Below are 10,061 nucleotides of genomic sequence, written 5' to 3'. Positions count from 1 at the left end.
TTTGATTCATTATTACTTAAAATTAAACTTTTTTGTGTTTTTATTAATAATAGATATATAATAAAAAATTAGTGATTAATGCATGATTGAGGTAGGTTTTATATGCCATCCATTACTCTAAAATTTTATGCAGCATTTGATTCACGAACTCATAGATTTAAAGAAAAAATGTGATCTCTTAAAAAATACGAGAGATTTTTTTCATTTTCAAAGCATCCCGTTTTCAGATCCACTTGTTTGATTAGAGAACATTCATATATATTAAATCCTAAATAATTATATTAAATGAGGTTATTCAAGATATTTGTGGTTAAAAATATTTTAAATAATCCCTTTCAATTAAAATGAAGAGTTTATTGAAGGCATTTTTGTCAAAAAGAACACATTCAATAATCATTTTTCATTTTTTTTTAGGATTATTTAAGGCATTTTTTGCTAAAAAATGCTTTGAATAATCCATTAAAAAAATTAAATAGGGTTACTCAAGACGTTTCTGGCTAAAAACGCATTAAATAATCTCTTTCAATTAAAATAAGAGGATTATTAAAGGTATTTTTGCCCCAAAAACCCCTTGAATAATCTCCTCCAATTTTTTTTAAGGAGATTATTCAAGGCGTTTTTGGGGTAAAAATACCTTTAATAATCTTCTTATTTTAATTGAAAGAGATTATTTTGGAAAACGCATTGAATAGAGTTAGCCAAGACATTTTTAGTAAAAAATGCTTTGAATAATCTTCAAAAAATTTTATGAGAAAATTATTTAAGGCATTTTTAGCAAAAAAATACATTTAATAATCCCCTCCAAATTTTATAATGTGATTATTTAAGACATTTTTTCATAGAAAACGTATTGAATAATCTTTAATAATTTTTATGAGTGGATTATTCAAGGCGTTTTTAGCAAAAAAAACTCCTTGAATAATCCCCTCTTATTTTTTTAAAGATTATTCAAGGGGTTTTTGACCAGAAAATGCTTTGAATATTTCATTATAAAAAATTAAATAGGGTTATTCAAAGTGGTTTTGGCCATAAATACCTTTAATAATCTCCTTCAATTTTTTTTCTGAGGATTATTCAAGATTTTTTTTACTAAAAACACCTTGAATAATTTCTTTTAATTTTTTTGAGATTATTCGAGGCCTTTTTTTTTTCAAAAAAATGCCTTAAATAATCCTACTCTTTTTTTTATTATTATTCAAGGCGTTTTTGCCCAAAAAATACCTTGAACAATCCTTTACAAAAAATTTAATGGGATTACTCACGGCATTTCTGACAAAAAAATGCCTTAAAATAACATTTTTTATAATATCAGGAATCATTCAAGGTGTTTTTTTTAGGTAAAGCGCCTCTAGTGATTATTGGAGGCATTTTTTTTATAATATCAAAAATCACTCAAGACATTTTTTTAGGTAAAATGTCTTTAATGATCCCCTCATAAAAATTTTTAAAGATTATTTAAGGAGTTTTTAACCAAAAATACCTTAAATAACTCAATTCAATTTTTTTGTAAGGGATTATTAAAGGCGTTTTTCATGCCAAATGCCATATATAAGCCAAATTTTTTACCAATATAAACTTACAACTAACTTGTATTCATTTTCAGATATGTTTTTCAAAATGGTAACGGCTATTTGATGATTTTTTAATCAGGTCAAATTTAAAAATAATACTACTTTTTCTTTCGAAATCCTAGAATACTACAAGAAAAGGTGAATTTTTTATTTAGAGACTTTGGGTACTGTTAAAAATACGTCATATTTTTCTTGGGTACTATTAAAAATATGTCAAATTTTTTCATAATCAGATTATCTTGAACCAAATGTTGAAATCAAATATTCAATAGTAAGATTCCAAGAAAAAATATATAAATTCCTCTGAATCAAACGCCTCCTTAAGGTAAATAGCTTTGATAGTTTGCATATGCTTACAAGTGTTTAAAGTTATTCCTCAAAGAATATATATATTGGATTAGGAGTACTTTATGGGTTGCTCTAAATATGCTTAATTATTACTAAATAATGTATAGAATAACTTTGTTATTCATGGGTAAAATTCTTTTCTCAAGATAAAATTATTTTATTCATAACTTCGTAGAATATGTGTAATCGTTTAGTAATTATTTTTATGGCACTTATAAATGCATATACAACTTGTGGGCAATATGAAAAGGCAGAAGAGGTATGTATAACTATATTTTATTTAGCATAAAAAAGGATGTATGCACGCAGCACTTAGCACCTATAGAAATCATATTAGTTAAATATGCACACTAAACCAAAATGAATGTAGTTTAGTTGCCACATAAATAAATCTTGTGTTCAAGTACCAAATTATATGAAATATAATTCAAGTACCATACATGCATTACAACCATTTTGGTTTGTCTCTAATGGTATTAAAAGATACTATTTAATATTTTAGGTACTTGTATATTTATGAATTTTAAAAAAGCTAGTTGGCAAATATTTAAAGCTTATTATTATTTTTATACCACTTATTAATCTGTAATTTTTTGTTTGGCATTATTGTGTAAGCTATTTGTTGTTTGCACAAGTATGAAGATAATCTAGTCATTGGTCATAGCTTATTTCAAAAAAATAAAAAAAAAAAGTTGAGTTGAAAAAGAAAAGATGAAAGGTTTACATGTCTCTAATAGTGCAACAAATCTATAGGAAACAATTGCAACTAACTTGGAGAATTTCATGATGTTCTATAACTTGTTATAATGGTCTGTCATTGTATGCTTTCTGTCTAGATAATTTTCATCTTTTCTTCTCATTAAAATTTGATTTTAACAACTTTGTTAAGAGCATATAATGGTCAAAAGAGTATCGATTTGACATCTTCAGTATCACTTCAGCTCGATCTTATCCAAATTATCTTTTTTTTATCCCCTTCAGTACCTATAAATATAAAAACTCATGCACCATAGAGCCAAGTTCATTGCACTCATATATTTCTCTCTTTCTTACTTTCTCATTTTTTTTCAATTTGATCTTTACTGACTTGCGTATCGGAGTGCAAACATAAGGAAAATCCCCTGTATTTGTCTCTAACCATCTTTGCCTTTTGTATTTATAGGAATACCCTCAAGTCAGAGCTTAGCACTAACATTTGACGCACCAGTTGAGCATATGTTGAGACAGTCTTCGAGATTCGTTCTGCCCTTTAGCTCACTTATCACATCCTTAATGATCACGTTGAGGTCATACGGAATATATACAAGGACTTTGGTGAGTTTATCCTACCCTGTAAGACTCTTCTCTTGTCGTCACTTTTTTTGACTGAAGTATTATTTTTTCTTATTCTTCCTCAAAACCTTCTTCGTTAAAAGAATCTAACTTTAGAGTAAAAAATGGATCCTGAAGAAGAATAATGGATAAAAGTAGCTCGATCCCAAAGAAAAAAATGATGAGGTGAAAACCTTTCAGGAGAAAACGAGATGTCAAAAAAAATAGATTGAGGAAGAAGAGTAGAGTGATAGAAAGTGGAAGAGATTGAACCCTAAAAGAAAAAACACCTGAAGAGGAAGAAAGATCAATCATAAAAAATGGATTAACCTCAGAGATAAAGAAAGTAGGTGGATTTTAAAGTTCAAAATCGATATGAGCACACAACTCTTTAGTGCTCAAAACTCGTTCGCTTTTTGCCCAAGCATTCTTTACATTACGTTGTTACCCTTCTTCAAACATTATATTGAACTAATAAGCCATCTTTATATAGTTATAGCCTCTAATAATAAAGGAATCAAGTTGTCATCTTGCTACTTTTACTGACCTTCCCTTGGTTCTACCCTATAGCTTTTAACATCTACAAAACTTATACTATAAGACATAGTTAAAAATATATACCAAAGTAAGGTAAACAAAAACTTTGAAGGTAAAAAAGTTATGGAGGCCAAAAATTTTAAGTTGGATTAAGAGCAAAGAAAATGAAAGATAGAAAGTTGAAGCCCTATCAGCCTTTTTATATAGATGCGCTTCAGCCCAGAGAAATGGCACAATCTATGTCACATGTTGAACCACGGGTGGGTAGACGTCTTTTCTCCTATTTGTTTTAAATCTCCTCGCTCAAACTATCTCTTCATTCATTTAATGTTGTAAAACTAGCTTAATTGGATGAACTTCAGATCGAATCAGTCAAACTAGATAATTTTAGGGGTAAACCAAGAGCTCGATTCATTTTCAGGGTTTAAAACAAAAGCTCAAGTCTAAATTTTTGAAAGAAAACAAAAGTCTCACTACGGACATGCGAACTTTAACAATAATCTTGAATAATCTTGAACAATTATCACATCGGTAACTTTTAAATAGATAATGCCCTCATCTTGAAACATACGTATGAGATTGGATAATTATTAGGTCAGACCATAACTTAAAGCTTGTCGTAGTCCAGAACGACCTTCTTTTGCGATATCAGCGTTTGACGAAATACATAGCCACTTGCCCTACATCGAAGACATCGGTAATAAATTTAACGATTTGATACTCAGATCACTTGATAGAGGAGCATAGTGTTAGGGGCATATAATAGTCAAAAGCGCATAATAGTTTTTTTCTCTATTTTAGTCTTTAGTAAACAACCAGGGGTATTTTGATTATTTGTGCTAACTTGATATGTCAGGTCAGTCTGACATCTCCAATGCCACATTAGCTCGGCCTTATTCTAATTGTCTCCTTTTTGTCTTTCTTAATTTACCTATAAATATGGAGACTCAGGCACCATGAAACCAAGTCATCCCACTCATATCTTTTTCTCCTTTCTATTTTTTTACTTTTTTTTAATCTGATTCTTACTAACTTATGCATCAGAGTGCAAACGCAGATAACACCCCTTGCTTTTACCTTTAATCATTCTTTTTTTTTGCATTTACAAGAATACCTTTAGGTTGGAGCTCGGCACCAACAAACTTCTTAGTCAGATTTGTAATGTCTCAAATGATTCATTCATCCATCAAGTTGCATCTTACATTAGAGATATCATGAAAGTTCAGATTTGCTCGGAGAAGAGCCAACTTAAAGTTCAAATCTTTGTTTAAAAAAAAAAAGATAACGCCATGCCTTTATTTAATTCATATCAATTTGTAAATACCTAATTTTGTTTGAGATATATTTTTTTAATTCGATCTTATTTCTGTAATTGGATATTGATTATCAATTTTTCAGGTTCAATAACGATCTATTTTTAACTACTTAAAGATGAGGTTCAATGTGGACCCATGGTGAAACCCGTTGTATTAGCTCGAGTTAAAACTCAAAATGGTCTAATAAAAATATCTGATAAAAGATTTTTTTAAAGCCCATTAATACCCATTGTCAGCCATTAAATGTAAAATAAAAATAAAAATAATAAATAATAAAAAAAAGTAAGAAATAATAATAATGAAGCTTTGAAGCCCATAAATATGCAATTAAAATAAGCTTATTTGACCAAAAAAATCTTATATGGAATGGGCTTGGCTATAAGGCTGCATGCTTAGAATTAAACACATAAGAAAGCTAAAAAATCGTAAAAATTGATGCAAGAACCATGTATAGGAAGAAAACTAAAAAAAAAAATGAAACTGAAAAAGGTTAAAAAAAGCTAATGAAGATTTTTAAAAAGAGGCTGGGGGTCGTGCAAGAGAAAAGGCTGCCTAAAAATTTTTTAAAAAATTGAATGAGTTTTGGGGGCTTAGACATAAAGTTGATAATGTGGGTATAGTAGAAACTAAAAAAATTTGAAAAAAAAAAGTTTGAGGCTCTTGTCATAAAGATTTGGTGGCAAATGGAGAATAACAAAAAAAAAAATTTTAGGGTAATGAATACCAGAGGGAAGCAAAAAAAAGAAAAATGAGTAAAAGGGTGGCACGACTATAATAGAAGCCGAGCTGTAAGGCAACAACAAAGAAGCAAAAAAAAAGTAAGAAAAGTGAAGAGAAAATCTAAAGCAAAAAGAAAAAAAAGGTAGGCAAAAAAAAAAAGGGAAAAGAAAAAGAAATTGATATGATATAATAAAAATGAAATAGTAGCAGCAACAAGAATAAAGAACCAAAGAAGAGAAAAAATGAAAAAACTAGAAAGGAATTGATCGTAGAAAATAAAGAGGAAGAAAAAGTGAGTAAAAAAAAAAACCTAAACAGGAAAAAAAAGAGAGGAGAACTAGAAGAAGAATATCAGACTATGTGGTATGGTTCAGCAAAAAACATAAAGAAAAAAATCAAAAAAAATAAAAGTTGAACAAGAAACGAGAAAAGTATAAGAGAAAAAAACAAAACCAAAATGGAACTAGTAAAAAAAAGTATTTAAGCAAAACAAAAACTAAAAAAATAAAAAAATGTACAGAAAAAAAATTAAAAAAATAAAAAGGTATAGAAAATAAAAAAATAACTACAAAAAAAAGAAAAAATTTTGCAGCATATGAGAGGCAAAAACTAGGTACAAACTAAAAAAAAAACCAAAAAAGGTTGAAACCAGCAAATTGTAGTAGTAAAAAAATGGTGGTATTAGCGAGAAAGAGAGTCAGTATTAGAAAGAAGCATTCAGATAAAAAAAAAAAAGACATTGGATGGATCGACATTAATATTGTGAGAAGCTTTTTGATTCTGACAAAGTGGTTGCTAATATACATACCAATTGGAGTTGATGAGAATTCTTGAGAATAGGCTGTTTTAAGATTTTTCACCCTTTCTACTAACTTAGTATATTATATTTTTATTTCTCGTAGGTCATGCCTATATTCCTCTTGGTTGAGTTCCAAAACTTGGATTTGTGCTTCTGATTGATCTTTTATTTTTTTTAAATTGTTGCCTTAAATGAGTAAAAGATTTTTATTATGCAATGACATGATGAATAAATAGTGATATCTATGAATGAATGAAATGTATGAAATGAATGAAAATAGAAAAGCAAACAAATAAATAAATAAATGTGAACTTAAAGAAGTAACAAACAAGAACAAAGTAATCATCCAATATAAAAAAAAAACAAAAAAAACAAGTTAGTGTATAACTCAAAAGGTATGTGACCTAATTTAGATTATTTTTACAAAAAAGAAGGACATAGCTCTATCTATAGGTTAAATCCATTATGACTTACTATATATGGTTTGGGTTTTTACAAGTTCTCAAATTATTCCTCACATCATTGTCCATCACAAACTTAATTCAAAATTAAATCCTCCAATAGTTTGGTATGATCGAAAATTTTATTTTATTTTTTTCAAAAAATTCATTATGAAATTCTTAAATAGTTTGGTTGAATTCATAATTTAAAATTTCTAAACCCGTGAAATAAAAATTCATAATTTAAAACTCACAATCTTTAAATTTTATTTTAAATATATATAAAAAAGTGAAATAAATGAATAAATATATAAATAAACAAAATGTGAAAATTACCTTAATGCATGGAGACACCCCTAGGTGGAAATATCCTTTGATCTATAGTGGTAGAGAGTCACCAATTCCAACCAAAAAGCTTGAATATAGAATGCTATTAATCCGTTTCTTTGTGGATTTCCCTTTTATTATTATTATTATTTTTTGTGGTTGATTAGTGTTTATATGAGGCCTTCTGCTAGGAATTTTAAGAATTTGCATTGAATGGAAATGATTATAGATCTGATTATATTTTGAATTAGTTTTTTATTCTCTTTAAAACTAGTTTAATTAATTTTTAGAATTGTCTTAATTTTTCTTAATTTTAAAAATCCTTAAAAAATTTTCAAATTAAATCTGACTTTAACTCCTTGATTTGATTTCTTTTCAACATTCTTTTAATATTTAAAGAGATTGTATTTTAGTCTTATTGCCAAGATCATCCTTAATTAATGCTCAAATTACTCCACAAAATTTATTGACATGATTTTATGATAAAAATTTAAAATCAAATAAATAAAAAACTAAATGATAAATAAATAAAACAAAAAAAATATAAAAAAAATGTAAGAAATTAAACATTTGGATTTGGATTGAATCTGAGCTCAATTGATTTAAACCTCGAACTAAATAAGATGTTTACAGACGAACGTGAGAAGTTTTCCAACTATCCAATTTCCTTTCTCCGTTGACATAATTTAAGTACAATCATAAAATTTAAACTTAAATTAATTTTTTGGGATAATATCTCTTTTAGCCTCTATAGTTTAAAAATATTTTTAATGTGTTATTTGTAATAAAAAAATTTAATGTAGTATTTGAATTTTTATCTTATCAGCTAATATACCTCCATATAGGAATGATAATGAATAGTAAATAAATAAATATCATTCATTATCCGATACATTTATATCATATTTCGGATAATTATAAAAGGATAATTAATAAATTTGGATAATAAATTTACGACCCATGACGAATTTAGAATAGATACGAATAATATTCTCTAGATATCAAATATCTAAATTCTTTTAAATTTTAATAAATAGTAATGGAAATCAAAATATGTATTCGTATTTATTACCCATTTACATTTGTAAAATATATAAAATTTTATATTTGTAGAAGGTTTCAGGCCTTAAAAAATATTTATTATTAATTAAAAGTAAACTTAAATTTTAAATTAAATTTGTATTTATTTTATATTTTGATAAAAATTTAAATAAATAAATATTGTAATGGATTCAAATATTTAAACGAATAGTACTTATTTAAATGAATTCAAATTTAGATAATAATATTAAATTTAAATTGATATTTAAATGAATTTAAATATTATAAATATTAAATAAATTTAAATACAAATATTTAAAAAATAATAAATATTCACTCCATTACTATTCTTAACTCCACATTTAACTTTTTTATATCTCTCCATTTAATTCTATTAATGAAAGTGATTCTTGTGTTAAAAGCTCAATCAAAATAACCAAATAGCTCATAAAATCGATGCTATCTTTTAATTCATGGCATATGATTAACACACGAGACATGACGTGACTGATCATCATTTGTAAATATATATATATATATATTTTATTAAATAAAAATTAAAAAATAATTTTTAAATATTTTTGAAAAATAAAAATAATTTTTTAAAAAAATTTTAAAAAATTTTTGAAAAATAAAAATAATTTTTTAAAAAAATTTTAAAAAATTTTCCTTTCTATAAGATTTTTTCATTTCTTTCTTTTTCTTTCCATTTCTTTCTCTCTTTCCCATCCCATTCTCCCCTGCTTGAGGTCGAATCCATTCAATAATTGTCAAATATGGTTAGATGAGGTTGATTCGATATACGTATGACCGAAAACAATCTTGAAATCGATAAAAAAATGATCTAAAACAAGTCATCGTTTGATTTTGAGGTTGTTTTTTGCTACATCTACGTCGAATGTAGCTTACCTGGTCAAATTAATTGCCTATTAGCATTTGATCCCGAGGAACGGTAGATCATAAATGGGGAGAGAGAAGAAGTTGAGAAAAGAGAAGAAAAAAAATCTTTTTTTTAATTAAAAAAACTTTTTATTTTTTTCTAAAAAAACTGTACTTATACTTTTATTTTGTTTTAAAAATCAATTCTTAAAAATAGTTTTTTTTAAAGTTTTTTTTAAAAAAAGAAATACTAATACATAATTACAATTATTTATTTTTCAAAAAATATATATTTTAAAATTTTTATTTTTTTCAAAAATAATTTACATAAATGATTCCATGCATCATAGACAAAGAGTGATGGATATAGAATTATTTGGTTATGTAGCAGCTTTTGATTGGTTTGTTTGATATATTAAGTTTTGTTTATCAAAAGTAAAAATTGAATAACATTAGTATAATAAAATAAAAGTTTAGTAAAAACTAAATCAGTAAGTGATTAATTTTGATTAAGATTCAATTTTTTTATGAAGAGATTTAAATTATTTACGATTTTTAAGGATTGAATAATATATTTGTTTTAAATTTTATTTTACAAAAAAAAATTTTAAGTATGACATTAAAATTTTTTTAGTCCCCACATTTTATTAAAAATTTTCCCAAATTATATGGATAAAGGGGCGTCATCCTAATTTTTTAAAATAAAAACATATTTATTTAATTAAAATATTTAAAATAAAATCTATTTAATTATTTTAAGTTATTTGCATTT

This window comes from Durio zibethinus, chromosome 6 (genome assembly GCF_047325235.1).
Source record: "Durio zibethinus cultivar Kanyao isolate XHJ-2024 chromosome 6, ASM4732523v1, whole genome shotgun sequence".
Classification (NCBI taxonomy): Eukaryota; Viridiplantae; Streptophyta; class Magnoliopsida; order Malvales; family Malvaceae; genus Durio; species Durio zibethinus.
This window is presented reverse-complemented; position numbering follows the sequence as displayed.